The following is an 11,283-nucleotide window of genomic DNA, read 5'->3' on the forward strand; positions in this document are numbered from 1 at the left end:
AAATTAAAATTAAAAAAGAAAAGAATAAAAGATGAATAATTTTCAGATACAATGAATAGATGTCAAATTTGATTTAAGAATTAGTAGTTACAAAATGCTGCATACCTTAGCTGTGTCTAAACACATTAAGTTGAGGTTAGGACTATAGCTCAGCTGGTAAAGTGTTTGCCTAGCATGTATAAAGCCATGGGTTCAATCCCTAATACCATATAGGCTGGGTGTAGAGGTGTATGCTTGTAATCCTGCATGCAGGAGGTAGAGACAGGAATCAGAAGTTTGAGATCATCCTTGGCTACATGGGGAGTTCAAAACCAGAGTGGGCTAGAGAACATGTGTCAAAAAATTAAAATATTAAACTTAAAATGCCAGCACTTGGGAGACAGGCAGGAAAATTTCTGCAAGCTTGAGGTCAGCCTAGACTACATAACAAGTACTAACCCAGCCACAGCTACACAGTGAGACCCTATGTCAAAAATCAAAGAAATAAGCTGCGTGTGGTGGCGCATGCTTTTAATCCCAGCACTTGGGGAGGCAGAGGCAGGCAGATCTCTGAGTTCAAGGCCAGCCTGGTCTACATAGGGAGTTCCAGGACACCTGGGGCTACAGGGAGACCCTGTCTCAAAAAAGACCAAAAAAAAAAAAAAAAAAGAAACAGCCAGGCATGGTGGTACACACCTTTAGTCCCAGCACTTGGGTGGCAGAGGCAGACGGATCTCTGAGATTGAGGTCAGCCTGGTCTACATAGTGAGTTCAGGTCAGCTGGGACTACAGGGAGACCCTGTCTCAAAAAGACAAAAAAAGAAAAGAAAAGAAAGAAACTTGGAACTGGCTAGGGAAACAAAAGATACATGCTTTTAAATATTTCAGCATAAAAATTCATGAACAACAGAACAAATGAAAATGACTCATCAACTGGGCATAGTAGTATGCACAGGTAATTCTAGCATTCTAGAGGCAAGCTGAGGCAGTGAATCACAAGTTTCAGGCCAGCCTAAGCTACATAGCCAGATCCTGACTCAAAAAGGGGGGTGGGGGGAGCTGGAGAGATGGCTCAGTTGTTATTAAGAGCACTGGCTACTCTTGCAGAGGACCTGGGTTCAATTTCCAGCACCCACATGGCACCTAACAACCATCCATAACTCCAGTCTTCTAACCTCCTCAGGCATTGCACTATATGGGTGCACTTACACACATGCAGACAATACATTCACACACAGAAAAAAAAATAAAAATAATAGTTTTTAAAAATCCATTTATTTGGGGGCTGGAGAGATGGCTCAGTGGTTAAGAGCACTGACTGCTTGTGCAGAGGACCTGGGTTTGATTCCCAGCACCCACATGGTGGCTACGAACTGTCCTTAACTCCAGTTCCAGGAGAATCCAAGGCCCTCTTCTGACCTCTGTGGCATTGCACAACACGGGTGCACTCACATACATGCAGGCAGTACACTCATACACATAAAATAAAAATAATAAATTTTTTTTTTAAAGTCCATTTATAACCAGGCGTGGTGGCACATGCCTGTAGTCCCAGCACTTGGGAGGCGGAGGCAGCCAGATCTCTGTCAGTTGGAGGCCAGCCTGGTCTACATAGCAAGTTCCAGGTCAGCTGGGGCTACAGGGAGACCCTATCTCAAAAAGACCAAAAAAAAAAAAATCCATTTATTTTAAATGGTATAAATGTTTTTATATTTTTTAATTTCACACTTTCATGCATATAATGTATTTTGACCATATTCCTTTTTTTAATATTTTATTTATTATTTTTATATTTTTATGTGTATGCATGTATTGCCTGCATGTAGTAAGTGCACCCCTGTCCTGCAATGCCAGCGGAGGACCGAAGAGACTGTCGGATCCCTGGAACTGGAGTTACAGCTAGTTGTTAGCTGCTATGCGGGTGCTGGGATTCAAACATAGGTCTTCTGCAAGAACATTCAGTGTTCTTAACCTCTGAGCCATCTCCAGACCCTTTGACCATATTCTTTCCTATTCTCTATCGTACCCCTCTTTCCCTTCCCACCATACCCCTTCTTCCCAGCAAGTCCCCCTCCTATTTTCATGACTTTGTGTGTGTGTGTGTGTGTGTGTGTGTGTGTGTGTGTGTGTGTTTACCACATTGTGTTTAATTAGGGTTGCCTACATGAGCATGGGTGGAGGGTTATTTACTTGAGCAAAGGCAACTTTTCAGTGGCTACACCACTAAGTAGCATGACTCCTCCCCCATACCAACCATTAACTGCCTATAACACCTTATAAAGTATCTTATGAGCCCCTCCTCCTAAACACATTTTGTGTGTAGATGAAAATGAACATTGTTATACAAAGTGTATTTCTTTATATGTTTGATAAAGTAAGTCAGACACAAAAGAATATATACCATATGATTGCATTTGTATGAAATTAAAAAAACTATTGTGTTTGGGGTTGTATATCTAGGTGGCAAATGTATAAGGAAAAGCAAAGAAACCAGGCATGGTGGCACAGACCTTTAATTCCCAGCACTCAGGAGGCAGAGGCAGGCAGATATCTTTTAGATTGAGGCCAGCATTGTCTACATAGCAAGTTCTAGGCCAGCTAGGTCTACAGGGAGACTCTGTCTCAAAAAAACTAAAAAGAAAAAAGAAAAGCAAAGAAAAGATTTGTATCATTGTTACATTAGTGGCTACCATTGTGTTAGGGGTGGGAGAAGATAGGAATGTTTAATTATTAGAAATATAAGGAGACCAGTGATATGGCTCAGCAGGTGCCGCCAAGCCTGATGACCTGAGTTCAATCCCTGGACATGGCAGAAGGAAAGAACTGACTCCAGTAAGTTGTCCTCTGATCCCCACCTGTATACCATGGCACAAATTCCTCCCCCCACATTCACACACATGCGCACAAAATTAATTAAAATGTAATAAAAAATTTTTAAAGAAGTATAAGGAAGATTTCTGAATATTCAGTTTTCTGTTTCTGTATCTGGAATAAATTTCATTGGTCTTGACATGTAATTTGAAGATTCTAACCTTGCAGGCACATTTAAAATTAGACATTTCTATTCAATAACAATAATTCCTCCCACCCCAAATTGAAAAGATAAAATTTAAATACCAGCCTGACCAAAATTAAATAGATTTACTTCCTGTGGAACTCAGAAAACTGTTTCTCATCTTGTTTTGGCTTTTTTTGAGACAGGGTTTCACTGGGTAGCCTTGACTGGCCTAGAACTCTATATAGACCAGGCTGGCCTTAATTTTCAAAGATCTACCAGCCTGTGCCTCCCAAGTGCTAGGATTAAATGTGTGTGCTACCATGCCCAGCCTACTGCCTTTAATAAGAGTTGGTTTTGGGTTTTTGTTTTTCTTTTAGATTTTATTAATTTTATGTACATGAATGTTTTGCCTGCATGTATGTAAGTGCACCATATGCACACCTGATGCTCTTAGAGGCCAAAAAGGGCATTAGATCCCCTGGAATTGAGGTTACAGATGGTTGTTAGCAGCTGCCATGTGGGTACTGGGAATCGAACTTGGATCATCTGGAAGAGAAGAAAGTGTTCTTAACAACTGAACCATCTCTCCAGCCCCTCATTAGAATATTTGTATTGGGACTGGAGAGAAGATGGCTCATCGGTTAAAAGCACATACTGCTCTTGTAGAGGACCTCAATTCAACTCCCAGGATCTATGTCAGGTGGCTTACAAAAGCCTCTGACTCTAGTTCCAAGGAATACAACACCCTCTTCTAGCCTCCTCAGGTACTACACTCACATACACAAACCCACATTCAGACTCATACATATACACATAACTTAAAAATTATACATAATTAGGAGCTAGAGAAATAAGTATTCATCGGTTTAAGAGCACTGGCTGCTCTTGCAGAGGACCCATGTTTGATTCCCAGCACCCACATGGCAGCTAACAACTGTCTGTAACTCCAGTTCCAGGGGCTCTGACACCATTTTCTAACCTCTGCAGGCATTGCATGATTTGGATGCACTTACATACATGCAGGAAAAACACTCATACATGTAAAATAAAAAATAATAAAATAAAATTATACATAATTTAAAAATTAAAATTTTTTACCATCTTGGCCCTTTGTGGAGGCTTGCTGGGAACAGGACTTCTAAAAGACAGAAAAGTCTGAAAGGCTGTGGTGCAAGGCCACTTTTGCTTGCTATAAGCAAGGTCTCCAGAACCAAAGAAAGCATACAGCTCTTAAAGTTGAAGATGTTTAGCTGGGCATGGTGGCACATGCCTTTAATCCGAGCACTTGGAAGGCAGAGGCAGGTGGATCTCTGTGAGTTTAAAGCCAAACTGGTCTACACAGCAAGTTCCAGGCCAGCTGGGACTACAGGGAGACTGTCTCAAAAAGACCAAACAAAAACAAGAAAACAAAACTGAAGGTGTTTTTGCCCAAGATGAAGCTGAATTCTGCTTAGGCAAGAGATGTGCTTATGTGTATAAAGCAAAGCACAGTACAGTGATTCCTGGTGGCAAACCAAACCAAACCAGAGTAATCTGGGGAAAGGTAACCCAAGCCCATGGAAACAGTCCCATGGTTTTTTACCAAATTCCAAAGCAGACTTCCTGCAAAGGTCTTTGGACACAGAATCCCTGTGATACTATACCCCTTGCTGATTTAAATTGATGGAACATAAATAAAAGTGAATTTGTGCTCTTGTAAAAAAGATTAAAATTTAAAAAATACTTTTATTTAAATTAAGATATCAATGAGAAGCTGGGTGTGGTGGTACACACCTTTTATCCCAGCACTTGGGAGGCAGAGGCAGGCAGATCTCTGTGAGTTTAAGGCCATCCTGGTCTGCATATTGAGTTCTAAGCTGGGGCTGTTGGGAGACCTTGTCTCAAAAAAGCCAAAAGCAGAATTTATTTGTGTGTGTGTGTGTGTGTGTGTGTGTGTGTGTGTGTGTGTCCTCATATGTATATAAGTGTACCATGTGCATGCAATGCCAGCAGAGGTCAGAAGAGTACATCAAGATCCCCTGGAACTAGAGTTACAGATGGTTGTTAACCACCATGTTCAGTGTTGGGAACCAAACCTGGGTCCTCTGCAAGAGTAGTCAGTGAGTGTGCTTAACCACTCACTCTCCAGCCATCTACAAGTTTTACACTAATTTTTTGTTTGTGTATGTGTGCATGAGCACACAGGTATGCCACACATGGAGAGAGTCAGAGGACGTTCTCTCAGTCCATGGGGATAATTTTTTAAATTATATTTTGCATTTATTTATTTGTGTGTGTGGCGGGGGGAGTGTGCATATATGGAAGTCAGGGAGCAACTTTCAGGAATTGGTTCTGTTGTGAGGTGCTTCACCAGAGAAGACCATTCAGAGTTTTGCCAAATCAAAGTCTTTTATTAGCTGGCCAACAGCTACCCAAGGGTGTCAGGACCCAAGTGAGTAGCCCTGGGCCATCTCTAGGGTAAGCTTTTATATAGAGAAACCATAACTAGGAGTGCAAAGTTTAAGTTTCCACACGTAAAGGTACAAAGCCCCCTTAACAATTTCTATTCTGTTAAGCAACAATTACTATTCTGCAGAAGCAAGTCAAGCATAACCTACAGAAGCCATAAATCTGCAGTTAGCAGATGCTCTCCAGGACATGGTGACTTGTTCCCAAGACAACCAGGGTCTAGCTGGCATGTGTTCCCATACTCTGGGCCAAGTAGATAATTTCAGAGACTAGAGTCAGCCTAAACTTTAACATGGCATAGTTATGGTCAAGAAGGTACCCTATTACATTTCTCTCTTTCCACCATGGGGGTCCCAGAGATTAAACTCAAGTCATCAGATTTTGTAGTAAGCACCTTTACCCAGCCCCTCAGAGCTGGGTGTGTTGTTGCACATCTGTAATCCCAGCACTTGGGAGGCTAAGGCAGAATTACCCTGAGTTCAAGGCCAACCTAGGCTATATAGCAAGAGCCTGTCTCAGGAAACAAAAACTTTGAGCTAGGAATACTGCTCAGTTGATAGAGTGCCTACCTTTTTAAAAAACATTTTATTTTTTGCTGGGTGCGGTGGCACATGCCTTAAACCCCAGCACTTGGGAGGCAGAGGCAAGTGGATCTCTGTGAGTTCAAGGCTATCCTGGTCTACATAGTGAGTTCCAGGACATCTGGGGCTACAAGGAGACCCTGTCTCAAAAAGACCCCCCCCCAAAATTTTTTTTATTATTTTTTATTTTATGTATATGAGTGTTTTGCTTGCATGTATGTAAGTGCACCCGTGTCATGCAGTGCCTGGGGAAGCCAGGGGTTCAGTCCCTAGCACCAAATAAACTGAGTGTGGAGACATATGCTTGTAATCCTAGCACTCAAGAAGTAGAGTCAGGAGGATCAGAAGTTTAAGGTTGTCATAGGCTGCATAGGGAACTTGAAGCCAGCATGGGCTCTATGAGACCCTGGCTCAAAAACAAAAAAAATTACAATTGAAAATTTTAAAAGATTAAAAGAGTAATTTAGGTTGCTACCTGATTTTTCCTTTTAGTTTCTTGCTCATAGAAAAATGAACACTAAGTCTTGTCAGTAGTTATTATTTGTACTGAATGGAGCAAGAATATCAGAAAGACTCGTTTGTCAAGTTTTTATTTTGTATGTGTGCTTAACACACTTTATTTTTAAAAAAGAAAAGAGAGAACTTTCGTCTTGCTCATTACTATATCCAGCAATAAAACTCAAAGAAATAAGCCAGAGATCAAAGTTCTATTTTGACTGGGAGAACAAAGCTTAAGCTGTTTTCATTGAGAGCCTCTCCCTGTTCCTCTCATTTCTAAAATGCAGTAATTCCAAAATATGATACCAATATTGAGACAGAGCTACCTGCTACTTAAAATTGAGCTTTGGCTATAACCAGCTGAACCTATAAAGTTACAGTGAGCCTTTTCACCTCTTTTGTCTTCTTCATAGTTTGATTATTTTGGAGTTTTAAAAAATATTTTGTACCTTTTCTTGCGTGATCCTGCAAAGCAAGTAGCTTTCTGTTTTTATGACAGGCCAAGTCAAATGATCTTCTGGGCAGTAATTTTTGGAATTTACATTTAAACTGACTCTGAGGTTAACAAAGGATGAGTTTGCAAGCAAGTATCACATATATTTTTGTGGGGGCCAGGCCCCATTTGTTTAGGTTTTAATCCATCTTTCCAAGTCAGTCTTAAGTAATCTATTGAATCAAAATAACATTCAGATTCCTCATCCCCTGTGACTAAACAGTTTTTTATTGCTCCATCTCTAGGGACTATTTCTTTTTGTGTGTGTGTGTGTGAATTGTTTCCTAGCTATGACTTTCTTTTTTAAAATTTATTTTTTTAATTTAATCTTTTTTTAAAAATTGATTTTGTGTGTGTGTGTGTGTATTTCATATAGAACATCCCAAACAATCTTATTCATCTTTATACCCGCATCCCAGATGGCACCCCCGGAACCCATATACTCTGTCATCCCTGTTACCACCCACTGTGTTATCAGTGCCCCCATCTGTTACCGGAGCCCAGATACTCTGTCATCCCTGTTACTGTCCACTGTTGTCAGTGCCCCCAGCCATTCTCCAGTGCAAGTCCATCTGTTGAGTCTAGTCAGCCTACCTAGAGTCTCTTGTTTTAGGAAGATCAGCTCTTCCTCATCTAGCAGCAATCAGTTGCCAACATTCCTTTAGATAAGATTGGGGTCTGCTATTCATTTTCCCAGTTTTATGCTGCGTTACTGTCTGGGAGTCTATTGGGCCACCCTGGCTGGCCAACAACTCAAAGGAAGGTATCTCCTGTCTGGCAGTGTTTCTTGTTATGTAGCCTTTATCTATACACATAGACTCTTAGAGAAATATACTGATCGCTTTAATCTTTGGTTATACTTTCCTTTTGGATGTTTAAGACCATACAGTTGACCCAAATAAACTAATTTATTTTTACTCTTATGGTCGTTTGAAGATCTGTTCCTCAGGGGTCACATGGGCTTGGGAGGAGCCCCTGGCTCCTTTCTATTACCAGTTCTATCTATGTGAAGATAAGTCAAAGGTCCTGCTCAACTGTGGCTGGCTTCACATGGAAGCATGGAGGAAATGTTTCCTCTGTGTTGAATCTCCTCTATGTAGACTAGACACTGGTTCGAGTCCATCTGGTGGGGTCTCCATGGCCTCCCTGAACAAGAGGACGGGTGACTCACCACAGTTACAGAACATTTTGAGAGATGCTTCATAATCCCCTGGAACTTAGTTGACCTTGGAGGGCAAGGAGCAAAAACTATCCTTTAAGTCCCTCTAACCAGGTTAGTATAAGCCTCAAAGTATGACTGTTAAACATCCAAGAAGGTTAGTTGACCACCAGTCTGGTACTTTTAATTATCCTGTGCTATGTAGATAAACCTTGGGCAAAAACCAAACATTCTCAGATAAACCTTGACTAAACATATATTTTGTTCCTTAAACTAGTTGTATGTATAATTTGTCAGTAGGTTGTTGGACTAATATGGTTCCCCTTGATTTTTTTAAAACTAGCTAGGCATTATTTATCTCTTTCTCACTATCTAACCCTTCCACCATGGTTTCCCCATTTTTCTCATCTCTCTCTTAATAATACCCTTCTCCTATGTTCCCACCTCTCTTGAGCGCCTCCTTTCCGTTTATCCTCAAGGTTCCTTGTATAATCCTCCCTCCCTCCTCCCATTTAAATAACCCCATGTTTATCCATATCTCCCTTAGTAACACCTGTTTCCTACTGTTCTTCTCTGTCAGGTTCTTTCTTTTCCTTCACCTTCCTGGTTCCTTTTAATTATCCTGGTTCCTGTAATTATGTCTGGATACATACTCACAAGGATTTGGTGCTAGGATCCACTTATGAGGGAGAACATAGATTGTTTGTATTTCCGAGTCTGTGTTACTTCACTTAGTATAACAGTTTCTAGTTTCATCCATTTACCTGCACATTTCATGATTTCATCTTTCTTTACTGCTGAGTAAAACTCCATCATATAAATGTACCACATTTTTATTATCCACTTGTCAGTTGAGAGACACTTAGGTTGCTTCCATCTCTTAGCTATTGTGAAAAGAGCAGCAACAAACATGGATGTACAAGTGTCTCTGCAACAGGACGAGTTCTTTGGGTATATGCCAAGGAGTGGTATAACTGGGTCAAATGGTAGATTCATTTTTAGTTTTTTAAGCGTTCTCCACACTGCTTTCCATAGGAGTGGAACAAGTTTGCAATCCCACCAGCAGTGGATGAGCGTTCTCCTTTCCCCGAATCTTTTCCAACATTTGGTATCATTTGTTCTCTTGATCTTAGCCAGTCTGTCTGGGGTAAGATGAAATCTTAAAGTGGTTTTAATTTGCATTTCCCTAATTACTAGTGATGTTGAACATCTTTTAAGATGCTTCTTAGCCATCCTTTTTTCTCCATTTAGACTGACGTTGGCTGTGGATTTATTGTGTACAGCTTTAATTATGTTGAGGTATGTTCTCTCCATTCCAATTCCCTCTAGGACTTTGAATATAAATGCATGTTGAATTTTGTCAAAGGCCTTCTCGGCATGTATTGAGATGACCATGTGGTTCTTGTCTTTGAGCCCATTTATATGATTTATAACATTTATTGACTTACGTATATTAAACCATCCCTGCATCTCTGGGATAAAGCCAACTTGATCATGGTGGATGATCTTTTTGATGTTTGTCTGTATGCGGTTTGCAAGTATCTTGTTGAGAATTTTTGCATCTATGTTCATTAAGGATATGGGTCTATAGTTTTCTTTTTTGGTTGTATCTTTCCCTGGCTTTGGTATTAGAGTGATGCTGGCTTCATAGAAGGAATTTGGAAGTTCTCCCTCCATTTCTATCTTTTTGAATAAATTAAGTAGTATTGGATGTAGATCTTCTTTAAATGTCTGGTAGAATTCTGTTGTAAATCCATCTGGTCCTGGGCTTTTTTCAGCCGGGAGGTTTTGTGTTACTGTTTCAATTTCCTTATGTGTTATGGGTCTGTTTAAGCTGTTGGTCTCTTCTTGGTTTAGTTTTGGTGATTCCCGTGCTTTTAGATACCCATCCATTCCTTTTAGGTTTTTGAATTTAGTAGTGTATAGGTTAAGTATTCCCTTATAATATTCTGGATCTTTTTGGTGTCTGTTGTGATGTTTCCCCTTTCATCTCTGATTTTGTTGATTTGGAGGTGCTCTTTTGGTTAACTGAGCTGGGGGGTCTGTCAATCTTGTTTATCTTTTCAAAGAACCAGCTCTTGGATTTGTTGATTCTTTGTATTGTTTTCTTTTTTTCTGTTTCATTAATTTCTGCTCTGATTTTTGTTATTCATGTCTGCTGGGTTCAGGTTTCATTTGTTGTTGCTTTTCAAGTGTCTTGAGTTGTAATGTTAAGTCATTTATTTGTGTTCTTTCTGATTTTTTAATGTAGGCACTTAGAGCTATAAACGTCCCTCTAAGGACTGCTTTCAACATGTCCCAGAGGTTTTGTTGTATTTTATTGAACTTTTCATCTAGTCCAGGAATACTTTTATTTCTTTCTTAATTTCTCCTTTGACCCATTCATCATTCAGGAGTGTGTTGTTTAATCTCCATGTGTTCTTGTGGTTACTGGGGATTCTTCCAGTGTTGATTGTAAGCTTTTTGTATTTGTTGAGGCTTGTTTTGTACCCCAGTATGTGGTTGATTTTTGAAGAAAGTTCCATGGGTGCTGAATAGAAAGTGTATCTTTGATGCGCAGGTGGAATATTCGGTAGATGTTTGTTAGGTCCATTTGATGTATGGTATTGTTTAATTCAGATGTCTCTCTGTTAATTCTCTGTCCTGTTGACCTATCTAATGGAGACAATGGGGTACTGAAGTCCCCTACTATTAATGAGCTGGGATCTGGGTCTTAAAGACCTGTAGTACTGTTTTTATGAAATTGGGTGCACCAGAGTTTGGTGAATATATGTTCATGATTGTAATATCTTCTTGGTCAGTTGTTTCTTTGATCAGAATGAAGTGGCCCTCTTTATCTCTTCTGATTAGTTTTAGTTTGAAGTCTATTTTGTCAGATATTAGAGTTGCAACACCTGCTTTTTACTTAGTACCTTTTGCTTGGTATATTTTTTTCCATCCTTTCACCTTAAGGTAGTGCCTGTCCTTGAAAGTGAGATGGGTTTCTTGCAGACAACAAAAAGATGGGTTTTCTTTCTTAATCCATTCACCTAGTCTGTGTCTTTTGACTGGGGAGTTCGGTCCATTAATGTTCAAAGTTATTAATGAAAGATGTGTATTGAATCCTGTCATTTATTTTGTTTGTATT

General features: G+C 40.0%; 1 protein-coding gene and 1 pseudogene across 3 annotated transcripts in view; both read left to right on the forward strand.

The window, feature by feature from the left end:
- Positions 1–4,635, forward strand: part of LOC108490517 — a 9,766-nt pseudogene extending 5,131 nt beyond the window's left edge.
- Positions 1–11,283, forward strand: part of Golph3l (golgi phosphoprotein 3 like) — a 42,986-nt gene that overhangs the window by 8,200 nt on the left and 23,503 nt on the right. The window lies entirely within an intron of this gene.

Source organism: Nannospalax galili, unplaced genomic scaffold (genome assembly GCF_000622305.1).
Source record: "Nannospalax galili isolate Female #2095 unplaced genomic scaffold, S.galili_v1.0 scaffold1212, whole genome shotgun sequence".
Lineage (NCBI taxonomy): Eukaryota > Metazoa > Chordata > Mammalia > Rodentia > Spalacidae > Nannospalax > Nannospalax galili.